Genomic DNA, 21,107 nt, shown 5'->3' with positions numbered 1-21,107 from the left:
GATGTCTTAGGCATCATAGTTTAGAATAGGTGCGAAGAACTACGTTGCCTTGATTCTCGTGGAGGCGGGGATACGTAGGCTTCTTTGGATGAACATCAGATCATCTAAAGACTCGGGCCTAGGTATAGATTAGAGTCTTAGGATTGTATGGTATCGAGTCATTTTCTATGTTTTACAGTGTTTTCTTACTTTATTGCGCAGACCTTATGCTTTTAGCTGTAGCATGCATGTGTTTGCACACCAGAACTTAGACACCAATTTAGGTTTGACATTCATAACCTAGTTATTCTCAGGTGACACTTTTATTTCTTTTATGTGTGTTTATTATTCCTCCGAGACATGCATGATTAGATAGACGTCTTCTCGGAGATATTCATTCCCATTTCATATGATTTTCACCCAAAACTCTTCAAAATTATTAAGTAAATGGCATAAGAGACCAGGTGCTTGCACTTGGGCGGATGAGGTGCTCTTCAGACCTTCCGAATTCGTAACCAGGCACGAACCCTATTTTATATCTCTGGTTATCCGTTGCAACAGAGCATAGTATGGGATCCTTGGCCCACTTTCCTTGGATGGCGACTCTTCTTTGTTTAAGGTACGCCTCAAATCTGGGCTAGTCCCCGAATCGAGAGGTATCTCACCTTTGTATCGCCACTCATGCTGTGAGAGGCATTTCTTCTTTCGAGAGTTCCTTGGTAGAGCTCTCCATTCACGTGGATGATCCATAGAGACCTTAGCGCGTGGGGCTCGTCCCTCACCGCCGCCGCCTCTCTCGGATCGGGGTCCACAAGACCACATCATAGGTTGATCCAAACCGTCCATGTGATGGAACACAGCATCAATAGGTTGTGCCCGTAAAATCATTTTCATAGGCTGATCCTAGCCCTCCAATCTATAGAGGTTTCCATAATTAAAAAAGCATAAAGGACGGGGGTAGGATTGAAATTATGTGGCTTTAATGGGTGCCTTTGTTAAAAAGAATAAAGGAGGGGGTAGGATTGAAAATATGTGGGTTGAATGGGTGCCTTTGTTAAAAAAAGTTAAAAAAAGTGATGTGTAATTCTCATAGAATTTTGGGAGAAATTCAAATAATTCTCTCATTTTCTCTTCTACTATATTGTAGTAGATAGATATCTACTACAATATAATGGGAGGAAAAAGAAATTTCTTTTCTTTTTATCTGGGATTTAGACGTCAGCATTACTCTTTTACCATTAACCCCTTTGCTGATATCTAACATCTATCTTTATGAGAAATTATTTGAGGGTAAAATCGTAATCTACATACGAAAAGTACCGACACCTGTCTATGACGATTACAACAAAAAACTACCAAGAAGAGGTAAAGACATATGACAATGACGAAAGAACTACTTTTTATTACTCATGCAGTACACTTGCAAAATAGTGACGGATTCCGGGCACCTGAAGAGGAACAACAATTATGGAAACCCCCAACGATTGGAGGGCTAGGATCAGCCTATGGAAATGATTTTACGGGCACAACCAATTGATGTTGTGTTCCATCACATGGACGGTTTGGATCAACCTATAACCCTCTATAGATCGGAGGGTTTAGATCAACCTATGAAAATTATTTTTGGGGAACAACCTATGTAGGGCAGTGGCCCATCTAATGGACGGTTTGGATCATCCTATGTACGGGCCATACCATACATTTTAATAAAGTGAGGAGTGCGATCATCAAAATACGGCGAGTAGTGCCATTATAAAATATGGTAGTGAGGACATTAGCACTATATATAATTTGAAACCATCGTTGTTACATGGATGTTCCCACGCGGGTGGGGTTCAACCTGAATTTGGGTTGGGTCGGGTTAAGCTTTTTCGCAAATCGGGTTGGGTTGTGTTGGGAAAAATCAACCCGAATTGGAAATCGGGTTGGGCTGTCGAGCAACCCAACCCGACCCGAAACCCAAATTTGGGTTCCATCTGAAGAAGTTCTGTATATGTGTTTTTCTTTTTCAACATTGAAATAGTCTCCACAATCCACAATGGACGGTTTGGATAATCCTATGGTGCGGGCCATACCATACTTTAATAAAGTGAGGAGTGTGATCATCAAAATATAGTAGTGCGGATAACATTTCCCTTTGTTAATTGTTAGTCCCTATTTGGTTTGGATTTTGAGAACCGATTGTGAGTTAAAAACTGATTATTGGTCACTCACTATTGGTTCTCAAAATCCAAAACAACCTGGCTTGAGTTGAGGTGGTCAATAATTGGTACCATATCAAATCGGGTCAACCTGACCCAACTCGAATTGGAAATCGGGTCGGGTTGAGGAAATTGCAAATTGGGTTGGGTCGGGTTGGAAAATATGGGTTCCTCGGGTTGGGTCGGGTTGACACCCAAGTTACACCCCTAACGATGACAAAAAAACTACTTTTCCTTATTTACTATGTGCGGGTCAAATTATGGAAATGTTGATATTACGAATGCAAGACACCTGTAAAAATATTGACGAATTCTGGGCACCTTAAGATGAACAACAATTATGGAAACCTCTATAGATTGGAGGGCTATGATCAGCCTATGGAAATGATTTTACGGGCACAACCTATTTATGTTGTGTTCCATCACATGGACGGTTTAGATCAACCTATGATGTGGTCTGTGCAATTCTTTGTCGGCCCGTGCATCGCACGGGTTTTTTTACTAGTATATAGATATAGATAGATATATATTTATCTATTAGCAAGAATGTGCCAGTCTAGCTGCACATAAAGGTTATTTGTTTCCTTTTTTATGTATTGAATGTTTTCCTTTTATTCCTCTATTCCTTTTGTCTCTCAATCCTTATACTATATATAAAGCGTGAATCATGGGTTAATTTCTTCCTCACTGCTACCTATATTCCATCCATGTCCCATTTGCAATATGACTATATTTTTAATAAGACTTTATGACCTTATCTATTTTTGTTAGCCTATTTTTGTCCTTTTAAGCAATGAATCCCCCTCTACAATTGTCCAAAATAGCATTATGACGATGCTTTTTGTTTTTCTTCCTCCCTTCTTCCTATATTCCATCCATGTCCCATTTGCATTTATGACTATGCTTTTCATAAGACATTATCACATTATCTATTTTCATTAGCCTATTTATGTCTTTTAAAGAAAGCACTGAATACCCCTCTACAATTGTCCAAAATAGCATTATGACAATGTTTTTTTTAGTTTTTATATGATGAACCTCTCTACAATCAACCAACAGAAATGAATTTTGGGGCACAACCTATTTATGTTGTGTCCTATCTTATGGATGATTTGGATCATCCTTTTGTGTGGGCCGTACAGTACTTGTTGAAAAATAAAGTACTCTTAAGGCCTTTCATCATATCAAAACTCTTTTTGACCGTTATTTATTTTCTTTAGCTTTTTTCTCGCATTTGAAGCAGTAAATACATGAACTATCTTATAGACGGTTTGGATCATCCTATTGTATGAGCCGTATAGTACTTTTTGAAAAAATAAAGGACTCTTAAGGCCTTTCATCATATAAAAACTCTTTTTGACCATTATTTATTTTCTTTAGCATATTTCTCTCATTTTAAGCAGTAAATACACGAACTATCTTATGGACGGTTTGGATCATCCTATTGTGTGGGCAGTACAATACTTTTTGAAAAATAAAGGACTCTTAAGGCCTTTCATCATATAAAAACTTTTTTTGACCGTTATTTATTTTCTTTAGCCTATTTCGCTCATTTTAAGTAGTAAATACACCACTACAATCGTCAAAAAACAAATCACCATCTCTTGATTTTTCCTACGAACATTTCCTTCAAAATGCATCCAAAAGTTACCTCCTTCACCACCATTTTTGTAACGCCAAAAAAACTTCTTAACACTACCAAACCTATCAATTAACCTCGAGATTGCCTATTGTAAAGCCAATAAAACATCATTCATTTCTTTCACTTCCGATAAAACTTGCATGATCATATCATTTCCCTCGTAATTGTAGAAGAAAATTTTTCCTTAAAATTTCAATATGTACATGATTTTGAACTTAAAAGGGCGATGCTATTTTCACCCCTACATTGCATTACGCATGCACCCCCCTTATAACGTGATTCGACATAAAAAAGCGTTAAAGTTGCCCACTTTTCACGTCAAATCATGTTACAAGAGGAGCGCATGTGTAATGCAGGGGGAGTGAACATATCATCTCCCACTTAAAAACTGTGTATTTCTAGTAATTCTAATAAAAGTGGACAGCCCCCTCTACTGTAAAAGAATAGTCAAAATACACTAGAGTGCTTTTAGATTCGAGATCAGATCGAAGGAATCGTGACAAAGAGATCTTCTCTTTCTTTTCTTTTTTTTCTTTCCCCCTCTTTTTCAACCTTGCGAACAGGTACACGGATTATTGTTTTTGATCTTGTAGTGATATTCTTCTGGCTAGGGCTTGGAATTTATTTATTTTTGGTTGTTAGAGTTCTGATTTTTGTGGATGCTGGATGTGTCTGATTGAAGATTAGGGTTAAGGTTTCTGTATTGTTTGAGTTTTTGTATGGTTCGATGAGGTTGTGCCTTTTTTGTTTCGTGATATGTTTTTTCTCCTTTTCTATTGATAGGTTTGACCCTGGTTAGGACTAGGATATGATTTTTAATTTTAGTTGAAGGTTTCGAGAATCTACCTTGATTAGGGCAACCGGTTCTGAAAATCTAAAAAAAGGGGGGACTTGGTACCTGTTTGTTCTGGATTTTGAGAATTGATTTTGTGTCCAAAACTGTAATTGAACTCAAAATTAAGGCCCTATTTCTTTTGGATCTTGGGAACCGATTGTTGGTCCTAAAATGATTATTGGACTCAAAATTAAGGCATCATGTTTCTTCTGGATTATGAGGAGTGATCAACTACAAACTGGAACTAAATTGAAACATTTTTTGTGTAATATTATACTGAACACGTCAACGGTTCAATAATTGATCTACTCCATCAATATGTTGACGGATCATCATCCGAAAATCACATTGGCTAGATAACTATACCAATACAAGGTTTGATGTGCAAATTGAAAGCTACACTGAAGTTTGCCAACTAACCAAATTCCCTTGTGTCGTGAAAAATGATAATAATGCCCTATCTTAAAATAACCAAACTACCCTTCTCCAAAATATAGAAGATTTCACACATTCTAGAGCCACGAGACATTGTACTACAAATCCTGCTTGTATGCTTCATTCTCGTCCATATCTAAATTATCGTTTTGCATTCTTCAGTAGAGATGTATTTTTTAGAACTCTGTGAATTTACCGTTCTTTTTTATAGCTTTCATGGGTTGAATATCTAGGCTTGGTCTAACTGTTAAGTTAATAATATTAATCTTGACCATTAGCCCTTTTTATGTCGACTTGAAGGCACCTGATCCTGTGTAATTGTTTCGTTTAGGAGTCACAGGGAGATTAGTCAATCACATTATTGTTTGGCTTCTACATCTTCAGGAGAAGTATGATTGGTTACCTCGTGTTTTTGGTTATAGCTTATAGGTTCATACCCAGCTCAAATTTCAGCTTTGATCATAACTTCAATAGCAAATGCCATTGAAAATGTATATATTTGCTATCTAATCAATAAGTATCAATATGCATTTTTAAGCAACTTGAATGGCTTAAACTGACATATTTATCATTTAATGAAACATGGCTTTTCCAGTTTAATGTTCTAAAATATAAAATACTTCACGTGCATTTTTACTGGTCAATTAAGATTCAAAGACTGTGAGAGATCTTCCTTGTAATATATAAATATACATACCCAGTAATGCAAGTTTAAACGTGTATTCACTTTCTTATTAACCTTCACAGATAAGAACTTGTGTTGTCCCACATTGCTCCTCAAACAGGAACTTGGTTTTCTGCAAGATCGATTCCTTCTCTCATCCTCTCTGGCTCGTTGGTTTCTGCACGATCAACACCATCACGGATTTACTTTCTCTCTCTAGAAGTTTTCTTGTTCGAGGATTGAAGCTTCAGGTGTGTTTATCATAGATGTGTAAACCTAGCATTTTTCCGTATTTTTTTGGGGATTTATCTGCTCCAACAAGGAAAAAAAATCTTTTTGTTGATGTTAGTAGAAACAGGTTCTATGTTGTTATATGAATGGTGGATTAGGGTTTCTACAGAAAACAATAATGAAGAAGAGAAATAAGAAGGAATAATATTTTGGTTTGTTAGTTTCACCTTTTTACATGGGTTTAACTCTCTTACTCTTTTGATTTGGGGTTTTTTAGTTTCCCCCTTTTGTCATGGTATTGTCATTGAATCTGTTTCTCTTAGCCATTATGCTGTTAGTTAGGCCAAGATCCCTCTCTAGAACTACAATTACAGTTCTAATTATTCTTTGGTAGAATCCAATTCTTGTTTTATTTCACGAGCATGGAAGTAGCTTGTTAGTGAAACTACAGTTAGAGTTCATCGAGTCTTCAACCCATCTTCAATCATCCCACCAGAAACGGGCAGCCCACAATCACAGAAATCAAAACCATCCATGCCCATATCATCAAAACACCCCTCCTTCAATTAGATATCTTCATAAGTTCATAGCTAACACTCTTGCCGATTTCTATAGTAATTCCTCTGCATTGAATGACTCACTCTGCGTGTTTGATGAAATTCCTCATGCAAACTGTATCTCTTGGAATCTCATGATTTCTGGTTATAATCAGAGCTTTCAATTTGATGAATCGTAGAGAATTTCCCGTAGAATGCATTCTTCTAGGTTGGAGCCCAACAACATAACTTGTGGGACCGTTCTTTCCGCTTGTGCCTGGTCTCAGTCTATAAGACTTGGAAAACAGGTTTACTCTCTTGTAGTAAAAATGGTTCTGTTTCAGAAGCCTACATTTGTAATGAAATGAAAAACGTTTGCAAATATTCGTAATTTTGATGATGCATTGAGTGTATTTTCAGAGCTTCCTGATGAGAATGTGGTTTGTTGGAATACCATCATTGCTGGGTGTGTTAGAAATAGAGAGAATTGGGTTGCTATAAATCTTTTTCGTAGGATGTTAGATCGATTTTCAATGCCAAATGAGTTTACATATTCTAGTATTTTTAACTGTCTGTACTACAGTTGCAGAATTGGAGATGGGTAGAAGGATTCATGGATGGGTGATTAAATGTGGTTTAGAAGATGAGATCTTTGTAGCAACCTTTGATTTGCAAAATGTGGTGATATTGTTGATTTGTATACATGTGGGGCCTACTAGCCATTGTTAGTCACTTACTAAATGAGTCTGTATTTTTTTCCAAATAAGAGGCATCCAAACAAGATTAATACATTTCCAGGAATAAGCTTTCTATTTCGGCTTTGTTGTACCAAACAGCGAAAAAGATTTACCTGGAAAGGAAACGAAAGGAAAGCCTTTCCATGGTGGAAAGACCTTTCCAGCAAACCAAACAGGCCCTTATGGTCTGTTGTGTTTTTGTCAAGTGGGTTTTGATTTTATACATCTGTTAAGATTTACTACAAAGTCTGATGTGTCTGTGAAGTGGGACCGTCCGATGCATTAGGGTTTTGAAGCAAAAAGGAGAGTGCTTCCGATTTGAACAGAGTTGCGATACGGTCTGATCTCATTCTCTTGCGAAATGCCAAGGATCGAGGCGCAGGTAAAAGAATTTCCACTCACCGTTTGATTTTATGGAATGCTTGATTGAATTGCTCCTTTGCTTTTGTGGATAGCTCTTTCCATGCCCTTAATTTCTAATAGAAGTGTTGGATGCAGAATTTTTTTAGCTGCATGTATTTTAACCATTTTTAGTTGCGAATATTTGCTTGCACTGGGAAAAATTAGGATTACACATGGATACAATGTGAGTTGTAATAGAATGAGTCGAGAAATGGTAGCCTTTGCAGATTTTATTGCGGTCCAAGAGTTGATTGACTTTCCTCTATCGGGAGCTCACTTCACATGGGCTAGAAACTCTAGTTGTCGCAGAATTGATAGATTTCTAGTTTGCTCTAGATGGTTGGAGCACTTCCCAAATCTATTCCAAAGAGCAATGGCCCATTCAGCATCGGACCATTGTCCCCTTATTCTAGATCCTAGACTTGAATCTTGGGGCCCCACTCCTTTCAAATTTGAATTATCTTGGCCAGACTACCCGAAAATGGAGGAAAAATTGGGCGAATGGTGGTCTAGCTTTAGACTAGAAGACCTGATTGATGTATTTATTGGATGATTGGATCTAAGTTGCGCCTTTTGAAACAAAAGCTAAAGGCTTGGAATGAAGAAAGGTCCTAGCTGAACGATTAAAATCGGTTCTCCCAAAAATCATCTTTGGTAGTAAGAGCGCTTTTGTAAGTGAGAGACAAATTCTAGATTGCTCTTTGATAGCCAATGAGGTGGTGGATTTGTATGAAAAGATGGGTAGAAGTGGTGTGTGTAAGTTGGACATGGAGAAAACATATGACATGGTTTCAAGTCCTCAAGGGGGCTAAGACAAGGGGTTCCTCTCTGTCTTTCTCTCTACCTTCCTCTTTTTTTCATTGTAGCAGAAACTCTCAGCGGATTGATAAATAAGGGGATTGCATGTGGTCTCATTGAAGGTTTCAAGATAGGAGGGAATGGGTTTTTGCTTGTGGAAGTGTCTAGACTATCTTATGGGTAGAATGGGTTTTGGCGCTAGATGGAGATCATGGATTGGAAAATGCTTAACGTCTACCTGGTTCTCTATCCTCATAAACAGCTATCCCAAAGGCTTTTCTAGTCCTCAAGGGGGCTAAGACAAGGGGTACCTCTCTCTCTCGCTCTCTCCCTTCCTCTTTTTTTCATTGTAGCAGAAACTCTCAGCGGATTGATAAATAAGGGGATTGCTTGTGGTCTCATTGAAGGTTTCAAGATAGGAGGGAATGAGAATAAAGTGGAAATCTTTCGATTACAGATTGCAGATGACACCCTTCTCTTTTGTGCTCCAAATATTGTAAAAGTAATGAACTTGAAAGCTATTTTGCGGTGCTATGAAGCTATTACGGGATATAGATCAAACTTTCATAAGTCTAGAGTATACGGCATCCATTTGGAGGAGGGTATGCTGCAAGGTTTGGCCGGTCTTATGGGGTGTCAAATAGACTCTTTCCCATCTTCTTATTTGGGGTTACCCCTTAGAGCAGGAAGAGCCAAAAAACCGAGTTGGAGCCATATTGTCGAAAGAATAGAGAGAAGATTGGATACTCGGAAGAGAAATCTTGTGTCCAGAGGAGGGAGGCTCACTCCTATCAAAAGCAGTTCATCAACTACTACTTCTTTATATGGTTATCGCTATTTTGTTATCTGTATTTTGTTGATGATTTTTCTCGCACTACGTGGTTATTTCTTCTTAAAGAACGTTTTGCTGTGTATAATGCCTTTCGTAGCTTTTATTTTGAAATTGAGAATCGGTTTAAATGTTCTATCTCTTATTTATGTACTGACAATGCCAAGGAATACTTTTCTCGCAGTAGTGGTTCCACTGAATTTCTTGACTCTCGAGGTATTATTCATCAGTCATCTTGTGCCTATTCTTCTCAGCAGAATGGGTCTGCCGAGCGCAAAATCCGATATCTTTTAGATATGACTCACACAATCATGTTTCAAATGCGAGTACCAAAGGTATATTGGGGTGAGGCCGTACTCATGACATGTTTTCTAAGGAATCGCCTGCCCTCTTCTGTACTTTCTGGTCAGACCCCCTTCTCAGTTCTTTATCCCCTAGGTAATCCTTTTCCTTTACTACCTTGTGTATTTGGCTGTACTTGCTTTGTTCACAAGTTAGCTCTGGGACTGGATAAGTTGGACCCTCGTTCTGAAAATGTTTCTTTTTGGGTTATTCACAAACTCAGAAAGGGTACAAATGCTATAGTCCTCACCTGCGCAAAACATTTGTTTCAGTTGATGTTTCCTTCTTTGAGGATACTCCTTATTTCTCCGATTCTCAAGTCTCTGTAGTCGAGCCGCCTAGTTTACTTTTCCCGTTGCCAGGACCTGATACTATTCCCACTAATCTTGATTCCTCTTCCCCCAAACCTCTCACAGATTCTTCCTTAGCAGAGCCTGTGACATATTCTCCGGAAGTTCCTGCTTTGCCAGTGACGAAAGTGTATAGCTGTGGTCCTCAACAGGTATTTTAGCCTCCATCTCCTCAACAAGCCAATCCTCCTTCTATGTCTGATCAGACTACAGGTAATCCTTATGATATCTCTGATTCTCAGGGTGGCTGTTGCCAGTCGTACTCGTTTTCGTACGACTGCTCATCCTTTTTCAAAGTTTGTCTCTTATGATCATCTTTCACCCAAATTTCACTCATTTGTTTCGAGTGTTTCTTCTATTTCTGTTCCAAAATCAGTTACAGAGGCGTTGGCTCATCCTGGCTGGAAGGTTGCAATGGATGCTGAGATGGATGTCCTACACTCAAATAGCACATGGCATCTTGTTCCCTTACCTTCTGGTGCGCAAGCCGTTGGATGTCGTTGGGTATTTGCTATTAAATATCAGCCTGATGGGACAATTGAGCATCTCAAAGCGAGACTAGTTGCTAAGGGTTACACTCAAACATTTGGTGTTGATTACCAAGAAACTTTTTCTCCGGTTGCAAAAATACCTTCCGTACGAGTGCTGATTTCCATTGCAGTTAACCGTGGTTGGCCACTTTATCAGTTGGACGTGAAGAATGCCTTTCTCCATGGCGACCTTACTAAGGAGGTTTACATGGAACACTCATGGGTATGTTGCTCAGGGGGAGATGGGTTCATCAGTTGTCGCGTTAGGAAAGCTATCTATGGGTTGAAGCAATCTCCGAGGGCATGGTTTGGTCGTTTCAGTGGTGCAGTTATGTGTTTTGGCATGAAACAATGCTCGGTTGATCATTTTGTGTTTAGCCATTACTCCAATATAGGATATGTTTTCCTGATTGTTTATGTAGACGACATTGTCATTATTGGAAATGATCAAGGCGGGATACATAGATTGAAAGTCTTCTTTCAGGAAGAATTTATGACAAAGGACTTGGGTCGTCTCAGGTATTTTCTTGGAATAGAGGTTGCTTATTCTAAACATTGTCTTTCCCTATCACAAAGAAAGTACACTTTAGATATTCTAGAGGAGACAGGCTCCATGGGAATAAAATCAGCATCTACTCCTATGGACTCAAATGTAAAACTTCTTCCTGAACAAGGAGAGTTATTTGAGGATCCAGGTCGATACAAGAGATTAGTGGGAAAGTTGATTTATTTGACTGTTACTCGACCTGATATCTCATATGCGGTAGAAGGGGTCATCCAGTTTATGAGTTCTCCTTACACATCTCACTGGGCTCCAATACTTCAGATTATTCAATACTTGAAAGGCACTCCAGGAAACGGATTATGCTTTAAGAAAAATGGACATGAAATAGTAGAGGGATTCTCTGACGCTGATTGGGCTGGTTCTCCAGTGGACATGAGATCTATGACTAGTTATTGCACGTTTGTTGGTGGTAATATGGTGTCCTGGAGAAGTAAAAAGGCAGATATTGTCTCCAAATCTAGTGCCGAAGCCGAGTACAGAGCTATGTCATATACGACTAGAGAGTTAATTTGGCTGCGTTCTTTCTTGTCAGAAATTGGCTTCCCTCCTTCAAGACCGTCCTGGTTGTATTGTGATAACATGTCAGCTATTTATATTGCCAACAATCCAGTTTTCCACGAGCGAACCAAGCATACTGAGGTTGACTGTCACTTCATTCGTCAAAGGATTCAAAGAGGAGAAATTTGCACCATGTTTACTAGATCCACAGATCAACTTGCTGATGTGTTTACCAAAGCATTAGGGCCTGCAAAATTAAAGGACGAGGGTAACAAGCTAGGAATGTATGATATATACATTCCAGCTTGAGGGGGAGTGTTAGACATATAAGGGTATTATTGCCATTTCATATTATGTATTCATATAAATAACAAATTGTGAAGGGAGAGAAGTAACTAACGATTCTCTCTTTCTCTCGTATATGTTCTCTTGTTCTTCTTCTTCTTCTCAATCTCAATCTGAGCAACCCTAGATCTTAATTTAACACTAGCTAATCTTCGGATATATCATATGTCGGTTTTTAGATACCCTATGAGTGTGGTGACCCGCATAGAACAAATTCAAAGATGATTCCTGTGTGTGTGTGTGTGTGTGTGTGTGTGTTGGGGGGGGGGGGGGTCAGATGACAAGCGTGATACCGTATCACGCTGGTGAAGTGGATGGAAGTTTGCAAGCCCATTAAAGGTGGTGGACTGGGGATTAGAAGAATCAAACAGATGAATTTTGCTTTGCTAGGGAAGTGGCTATGGAGATTTGGCAAAGAAGAACCTTAGCTCTAGGTAAAAGTGATTGGTTGTAAATACGGTGTTGCCCCCGGGTCAATGGATATCGAAAGACACTTTCAGAAAGCTCGGGATAACAGTTTGGAGGGATATCTTGCGAATCAACTTCCATTTTGTAGCTGGTACCAGATTTAGAGTGTACTATGGGGTCATAATTCAATTTTTGGCATGATAGTTGGGTGTCAGACCGATCTCTCAAAGAAATGTTTCTGGACTTGTTCGCCATCGCTGTAGTAAAGGACAGTTTTGTGAAGGATAATATGGAAAGAGAATCAGATCATGTGATTTGGAAGCCTCAATTCCGTAGGATTTTTTTTGAGAGAGAATTAGCTTCTGTTGATAGGATGCTGGAGGTGCTATCAGATATCTATGTTAAACGGGACGGGGAAGATAAAAGGGTTTGGATTTGGGATATATCTAGTGAATCCTTCGTCAAATCTTTCTATCTTCATTTAGTGGCTAGCCCTGCATCCTCCAATGTAGCTAGAGTGTAGTCATTTCAGGGCCCGCCTAGAGTGAGTGTGTTTGCTTGGGTGGCCTTGATGGAAAGGATCCACATGGTAAACTTTCTGCGAAGAAGGAAGTTTTTCATTATTGATCATTATGCTCTTTATCTTGAGGTCTGGGAAACAGTAAATCCTATGTTCCTGCATTGCAAATTAGCTGAAGTGTGCGGCAAATTGTTTAGTAGATTTGGAATGGCATGGGTTTTTCCTGCAAGTATCATGGATTTGCTCCTTGGCTGGTCTTTAGTTCCTTGGAAGAAAAAAGGAAAAATCCTATGGAATCTGTCTTTTCTATAAAAAATTTGGGTGTTATGGAAAGAAATGAATGCTAGAGTATTCAACGGGGTCTCAAGAAATACTTCTTTTATTTTCACATGAGCTATTGCCTTAGCGATATCATGGGCAAAAATTCTCCCTTGTTTTAAATTTCTATCTGCTTATGACTTGTGGGAAGGATGGAGGGAAGTGTGTTCAAATTCGGCCGTCATCCAAAAAATCATTCAAGTTTGGGAGCATCCTCCAAGGGGTTTTCTAAAATTGAACTTTGATGGATTTAACTTAGGGAACCCTGGTCTTGTAGGGATAGGAGTTCTTAGGAATGATGTCGGGGAAGTAATCTGGGCCTTTGCAGGGTTATTGGCATAGCAGATGCATCAGAAGCAGAAGTTCGAGCAGTTCATCAAGGAATAAAGCTATTCGATCGTAATCAAATGGACAAAGTTGTGGTTGAAGGGGATTCCTTAAATATCATGCGATCGATAAACGATTCGCAAAACCATCCATGGAGATTCGATAGTTTCTTTGACGAGATAAATGATAGAATTGGAGCTTCTCCTATTGTGTTCCATCATTTTCGGCGTTCCGCTAATTCAATGGCAGATAAGCTTGCTAAAGGAGTCTCTAAAGAAGCGTTGGCCTTGTTTGACACCCTTCCGCCTTGATTCTTGTATTTTGTATAAGCCATAAGCTCATTTTCTTTCTTGTAAATTCTTTGTACTTCGACCATCTCGGTCTTTCTCTTAATACATTTTTCGGCTACCTTTCAAAAAAAAAATCTTTTCTTTATTTCTGATTCATTGCTGCTTTTGTAAAGACCTTCTCGGTCTTTGGATTGTTTTCTTTTATTGGAATTTTTTACCATTAAAAAAGAAGAAGAAAGAATTGGTAGATAGACCCACATAAAAAGAATTAAAGATATTATTGAAGTAAACTAAGTCTACAAAATAAACTGAAATTCAGATGGATACATTAAAAGATATAAGGGAAGGCTTATTGCTAAACGATACTTACAACAAATAGGAATTGTCTTCTATGATTTTTTTGCTCATACTGCTCAATTAGACACTATCATAACTCTAATTTTGTTTAAGAAGTGTTTTTTTTACCAGTTAGATGTAAACGCAACTTCTCATGTAATTTGGTTTTGAATGATCTTAGAAGACATTGGCCAAAAAATAAAAACAAGGAAGAGATGTTTTCTGTGCTAACAAATCAGCAATTGATGTATCAAAGAATATTACTAACTACAATATTACGAAGCTTATTGCTATCAAAGAATAAACTTTATCACAGATGCAAAATTTTAGAAAGAGGAGAAATTCAATTTAAGTACTATGAGACAAATGATCAGTTGTCTAGAAATATTGCTTGATTTTTTTTAAATCTCTTTTTATTTTTATTTGTTTATCTTAGAATATACTAGAATAATGTGGAAACTTAGGAGATAGAAATAAATGGAAGTCCGAGACAAGAATTTTATAGGCTCTGTTTCGTTTCATGTAGTTGCCTTGCAGAATAGTGGTGAATTAGAACCAATTAAGTAGTCAACATGTGTAATAGCAGTGAAGTAGCCTCCTCGTGGAGTAGTGGTAGGTAGTGTTTGGTTGTCAACTAAAGTAGTTTATTGGTGCGGATTTTCATTGCCAAAATAAGGAAGCAGTAGGGGTGTCATTAATTACCAATATAGAGAGAAGAGAGAGAAAGAGAGAGGAGTTCTAGAACCCAAGACACTACTAGCAAACAAATATTCTTCTTTTTTTTTCAGTTGTTTGGTGGGGGACAAGAATCATGCCACATGGGCATACAAGGGAGAGACAAGGAAGTAGCTAGTCTCCTAGTAGTTTAAATCAAAACATGCTACAAATACCATTAGTAAATGACTAGAATTCAATCCCATGCTATGCATGGGTGTAAAATGGTGGGCTTCACTACATCAAAACATGAGGTGCAAAATGGTGGGGCCCACCCCAATGTACAGGTTTGATAGAGATGGTGGACCCCACATCATCAATTACATTAGGGGTAAAATGACGGGCTCCACCCTATGCATAGGTTTTGGTAGAGATCGTGGCCCCATCCACCAAAACCTGTGGTGTAAAACGTTGACCCCATCCCATCAATAACATGAGATGTAAAATGGTAGGTCCCACCCCATGCATGGGTTTGAGTGGAGATGGTGGACCACCACATCAAAACATGAGGTGGAAAATGGTGGGCCCCACCCATGCTAGGTATGGTTATAAAATGTTGGGGCGCATCCCATCATAGCCAGATTTGTAAAATAGTGGACCTAGCAGATAAGTATAAAATGGCGGCTCCCACACATGCTATGCTTGTTAGGCCCCCCCTTTAAAAAAAAAGCATGATGTATAAAGAAAAGTTTTTCCAATAAAATTTTTTCTTGGAAAAGGCAAAAGACAAATGGAAAGAAACATGCATAGTATAGATTATAGATAGATAGATAGATAGAAGTGGCAGCCCAAAACCAACCAAAACACCTAGTAAACCCTGGAAATTCTTCAAACAAACATACCACTGGAGATTTCATGTAACTTACATAGAGAGTTATATAAGCTATAAATAGTTGTCAAATGTTTCTCTTTAGAGTCTATAATTCTTTATCTTCACTTCTATATTCCATTGTTACTTGTTAGCCATTCTTCTATTCTACATCCTATGTCTCCTCTCTCTCTCTCTCACACACAACGGAAGTTTGCATGAGGAATGATACACTTATAACATAAGCAACAAAAGACTACATGCTGTGGGTATGCTATTTCTGGGTTAGATGGAATTTTTTATGCAGAATAGAATCTGTGCGACAAATCAATAAATATGTAAATTGATTTATATAATTTGTTTTGTGGGATTTTTTATGATTTTATTGATGGGATTTTGTTTTGGAGTTGTATGGTTAGAATTAGAAGAAAAATCCATCTTCAAAATCATTCTATTTTATCCCACTTTAAAAGTATTAAATTTAGATTTATGTTAATTTATTGTTTAAACAGTATTTTGGGGAGCCACTGCGAGGAGGGGCTTCTAGGACAGAATACGGCCAAAACTAGTCTCCCATGGTGAATTCAGCTGCCACTGGGAATTTCTGCAGTTGGAGCAGCATCCGCACAGTCGTCATTGGAGACCACGGCACTGGAAAATCCAGCTTCATTGTCTCCGTTGCCAAAGAATCTTTCCCCGACATTGTTCCCCCTGTCTTACCCCCGACGCACCTGCCATTGGATTTCTATAGAGATCCATCATTGACACGAGCCCGGAGAATACAAGTAAGCTCGCTGCAGAATGCAAGCTGGCTGATGTTGTTGTGTTAACATACGCTTGCGACCAACTAGTCACGCTCGATCGGTTGATTACTTTCTGGCTCCCGGAGCTTCATCGCTTAGAGGTTAAGGTTCCTGTTTTAGTGGTGGGTTGCAAGTTGGATTTGCTAGATGACCACCAGAAGGCGAGACTGAAGCAGGTGTTGTCGTCCATCAGGCAACAGTTTCGGGAGATCGAGACATATATAGAATGTTCGGCACTGAAGCAAATTCAGGTTCGTGATGTTTTCTATTATGCTCAAAGGGCAGTGCTTCATCCAATAGAACCACTATTTGATCAGCAGATACGGACTTTGAAGCCTCAATGTGTGAGGGCTCTGAAGCGGATTTTCATTTCTTGTGATCATGACAGGGATGGAGCTCTCAGTTTTGCAGAGTTGAATGATTTTGAGGTTAGATGTTTTAATACTCCAATTCATCCTTCTAACATAGTGGGTGTTAATTTGGTTGTACGACCGAAGTTACCTGAGGGGGTCAATGAACGTGGTCTTACCTTGATAGGATTTCTGTTTCTGCATGCCCTGTTTATAGAAAAAGGGTGTCCTAAACCAACATGGGTAGTCCTGAGGAAATTTGGATATGACAACGATCTTAAACTCAGAGATGATCCTATCCCAGTCTCTTTCAAACGTGCTCCTGATCAGAGTGTGGAGCTGACAAATGAAGTTGTGGAGTTCCTGAAAGGAATCTTCCTCATGTTTGACATTGATGGTGATGGGGCTCTACTGCCTGCTGAGCTTGATGATGTTTACTCAAGTGCACCAGCTAGTCGTTTGGCTGAAGGCCCTTATCTGGATGCTGTGGAAAAGAATGCTTTAGGAGGTTTGTCACTTACAGCATTTCTGTCTGAGTGGGCCCTTGTGACGCTGCTAGACCCAGCTTGTAGTCTGGCTAATTTGATATACATTGGTTATGCTAGTGACCCTGCTTCAGCATTCCATATAACCAGAACGAAGATGATTAGATCGCAAGCGGCGACAATCACAAAGAAATGTTTTCCAATGCCATATATTTGGACCTAAAAAGGCTGGAAAGTCTGCATTGTTAAATTCTTTTATTGGAAAACCCTTCTCTCACCGGATATAAGGAGACCATGAATGAATGTTTTGCAGCAAATATTGTGGACGATCCGTTGGAAACACGTAAGAAGACCCTTATAATGCGGGAGATACCAGAAGATGGAGTTAAAGATCTGCTTTCTAATATAGTCATTGGCAGCTTGTGATATAGCGCAGTATTTTTGTATGATAGTTCTGATGAAGAATCATGGTGTAAAGCGAAGGATCTACTTGTGGATGTTGCTAGTCATGGAGAAAACACCAGATTTGAGGTGCCTTGCCTCATTGTTTCTACTAAAGATGATCTAGATCCGTCTCCAATGGCCTCACAAGATTCAACAAGGGTCAGCCAGGATATGGGTATAGAAGCACTTATAACAGTCAGCATAAAATTGGGAGACTTAAATAATGTGTTCCATAGGATTATCAGTGCGGCACAGCACCCCCATTTGAGCATTGCTAAGACTGAAGCAGGGAGAACCTGCAAGCAGTACCGCTGGATTGTTAACCACACTCCCATGTTTGTTTCTGTTGGGGCTGCACTCGCAAAATTCCTCCTTGCAGCTTGCAGACTATTTGCGACAAGGAAAAATGCGACGAGAAAAAATGTGATGAGGAAAAATGCATCCAATTGGGCTTCATCACCAAGTACCGAGTACAATTTGAATTTTGGATGCCTATACTTTAATCTCTTTTCTGCATGAATTTAAATCTGAATTTAAATTTGATTTTTTTTCTGGGGTTTCTATGAGATGAAAGAAATAATATTAGATGATTTTCATCTATTGATCACTCGAGATAATTATTTTAAAAATTTTGTTTTCATGATATTTAATATTTGTTTGCTCCAAGAGATCCTTTTCTTTTGATTATTAGATTAATGTGAAAGATTTTCCATCTGCTGATACTCATTTTTTATTTGGTTATTTAGGTTGCTCTTGCACAAACTTGCTCAAATGCCTCCCAAGGTCTTCAAGGTAAGGCTGCAGTTGCTTTGTGGGGATTGTTAGTCTCAGAAGCTAATTAGTTTGTGTTTTGATCTAGTTTGCAAACATAAAAAATATCTTTATGGGCTGTGTTAGATTTATTGTGCTTTATTGAGGATATATTGTTCACTTCACCAATATGCCCTTATCTCGAGTAATGATTGAAATAATTTGCTGGCTTCCAGGTAAAAAAGAGGGATTTCTCCCGGAGAATGAGAGAGACAACTACCTTAGAAGGAGGAGAACACCTTCAACGGCAAGGGCAGGAAAAGAGGGTGTTAGTGGACGGTATGGATCCTCTGCTGGACAGAGCAGAGCAGGGAAAAGGAGTTTTCCTCAGTGAAGCAAGGGCCCACTGTGATTCTGGCCGACGGAGTAGATAAGTTATCTACTCGATCGAGTAGATACACTTTTCTCAACAGTTCGAAGGGTTGGGATGATCCTATGGAGTTGATTTTTTGGGCACGCCCTATCTATGCTAGGGCCTATCAAATGAATGGTTTAGATCCCCCAAAAATGTGGGCCCATCGTGTTTCTAACCCGCCACCTCACCCTTCGAACTGTGAGGTGAAAATGGATGGATATAAAGCTTGACAAATGTGCTCATTTTTCTGTGAAATTTCCTAACAAATCCCCAATCTTAAAACAAAGAAGGGAGTGGGTGTTTGTTATGTGCCTAATTGGTTGTAACATAAATAAACAAGAAAAAGATAGAAATAGAGAAGGGAAAGAGGTTGATTCGAGACAACCGGACCTCCTAATCGCTCGATTCGAGAGGAACCATGACTCTTCTAGAAGAAAATCTCCTTTGTGCTATAAAAATTCTTCTCTTCTTCTCATTTCATAGAGTTGCTACTACATAAATACAAGCAAGGTGGAATGCCACATCACAAGCCTATTTACCCACTAACAAGACACATCACAGATAACGAACCCCACAATCCTAAACTACATACACACACTTACATAATTACTACATTAAAACTTCGCATAAACATAAGCACATATCATTCCTTCCCCCTTACAACGGCCTAGTCTTCAAGGTTGAATTATTGAATAAAATACTTTAATCCGTTGGGGTCCCAAATAGTAATGGCCGTGATCATTCGAACTCAACCTACAAAGTCCATTGTGATCAAAGTTGGAAGGGAATAAGATTTTTTATGAAACCAATTCAAAATGATGAAATGATCAAGATGATCCTTGGTGGTGTCTTTAACAAAACTATCTTTGTCTCCATCAATTCTCGCATTATTCTTCACATGAACATCAAAACTTTCAAGGTTTACCTTTTCTCTATCTTTACGCATTTCTTTGATATCTTTGCTGATTTTTTCCAAGCTATCCGCAAATCGCCTATGTTCTTCCATCATTTTTTTAAAAAGCACTTTGAATTGCTGGAAATCATCGCGTAGGATTCCAAAATCTCTGAAGGCGTAGTTATGGCGTAGGATCTACCGCTCTGATACTAATTTGTTACGTGCCTAATTGGGTGTAATATAAATAAACAAGAAAAAGATAGAAATAGAGAGGGGAAAGATGTCGATTCGAGGCAACCAACCGGACCTGGGAGCTTTATGAAACTGTCTCACGATGTAATTTGTAATTCGTTCGAAGTGTGCTTCATGTTGCATTATTATACTTGGGCCCTATTCGTTTTTAGATTATGGCAATTGATGGTGAGCCCAAAACCTATTATTGGACTTTATTGTTTATTAATGAGATCCCGATGACACAGATACCCAAAATTTTTGGGCCAATAATCGGTTGGGCCCTCGCCATCGGTTTCATAATCTGAAACGAACATGGCCTTAGGCTGCGTTTGGAGTGACATCATATTCTGATTCTCCTAGTGAGAAAAAATCAAAATAAAAATTTTAATTAGTTTTTTTTTAATAAAAATCCCATTCTGACCGGTGTGGAATTAGAATACCACCTCTTGGGGCGGATAACAAATTCTGGCATTTCCCCCCTCTAATTCTGCCCCGTGTCAATTCAGCCCCCTCATTATGTTCCTCTTTTTTTAACCAAACATTGGAGTCGGGCAGAAATGGAAGCAATACTGTGAGAGAAGCAATCGAAGCTTAAAATATTGGGTTATTTACTGTTACGTGTTGGAGAGTTGAATTATTGACATAAAAATGTCACTTGTTGAGAAAAAAACGAATAAATGCTGATTTATAAAAAAATCAAAATTTTAGGACCAAAATGCCCCTCAGTACATTTATTCTTCTTCCCTTCTTTTTACAGTTTTACTTTTACCCATTTTGTTCGAACTCTTTTTTTAACCTAGTTGAAGTGCTTCTTCTTCTCTGGCGAAACCTACTATTTTCTTTGGTAATACGTAAGAAGGTAAGCCTGAAATCTCATTCTCTCTCTCTCTCTCTCTCTCTCTCTCTCTCTCATTTTTTAGGGTATTCAAAGGTTTTTTTTTGCTTGAATGCACAAAATTGGACACATCGGCCTTCTGCCTCCTCAAATCTTTCTCAAAAAGGGTTTCGAGACCTCCCCCTCTCCTTCTCGAAGCAAAACAGGTACTCGAAGCGAAAACAGGTTATTCGAAGCTAAAATTTACTTGGTCGAA

General features: G+C 38.7%; 1 pseudogene across 1 annotated transcript; it reads left to right on the top strand.

Annotated features, from left to right (window-relative positions):
• The first annotated feature begins 5,819 nt into the window (after positions 1–5,819).
• LOC143851556 (mitochondrial Rho GTPase 1-like) lies at positions 5,820–19,396 on the top strand (annotated as a pseudogene). The gene is made up of 5 exons (XR_013236418.1): positions 5,820–6,007; positions 7,526–7,642; positions 16,153–18,192; positions 18,469–18,514; positions 18,709–19,396. The product of XR_013236418.1 is annotated as a mitochondrial Rho GTPase 1-like (transcript).
• The last annotated feature ends 1,711 nt before the right edge of the window (positions 19,397–21,107 follow it).

Source organism: Tasmannia lanceolata, unplaced genomic scaffold (genome assembly GCF_043159265.1).
Source record: "Tasmannia lanceolata isolate RefF3 unplaced genomic scaffold, GAP_Taslan_0.1 ptg000002l, whole genome shotgun sequence".
Classification (NCBI taxonomy): domain Eukaryota; kingdom Viridiplantae; phylum Streptophyta; class Magnoliopsida; order Canellales; family Winteraceae; genus Tasmannia; species Tasmannia lanceolata.
The sequence above is the reverse complement of the archived record's forward strand: the minus strand, read 5'-3'. Positions and strand labels throughout refer to the sequence as shown.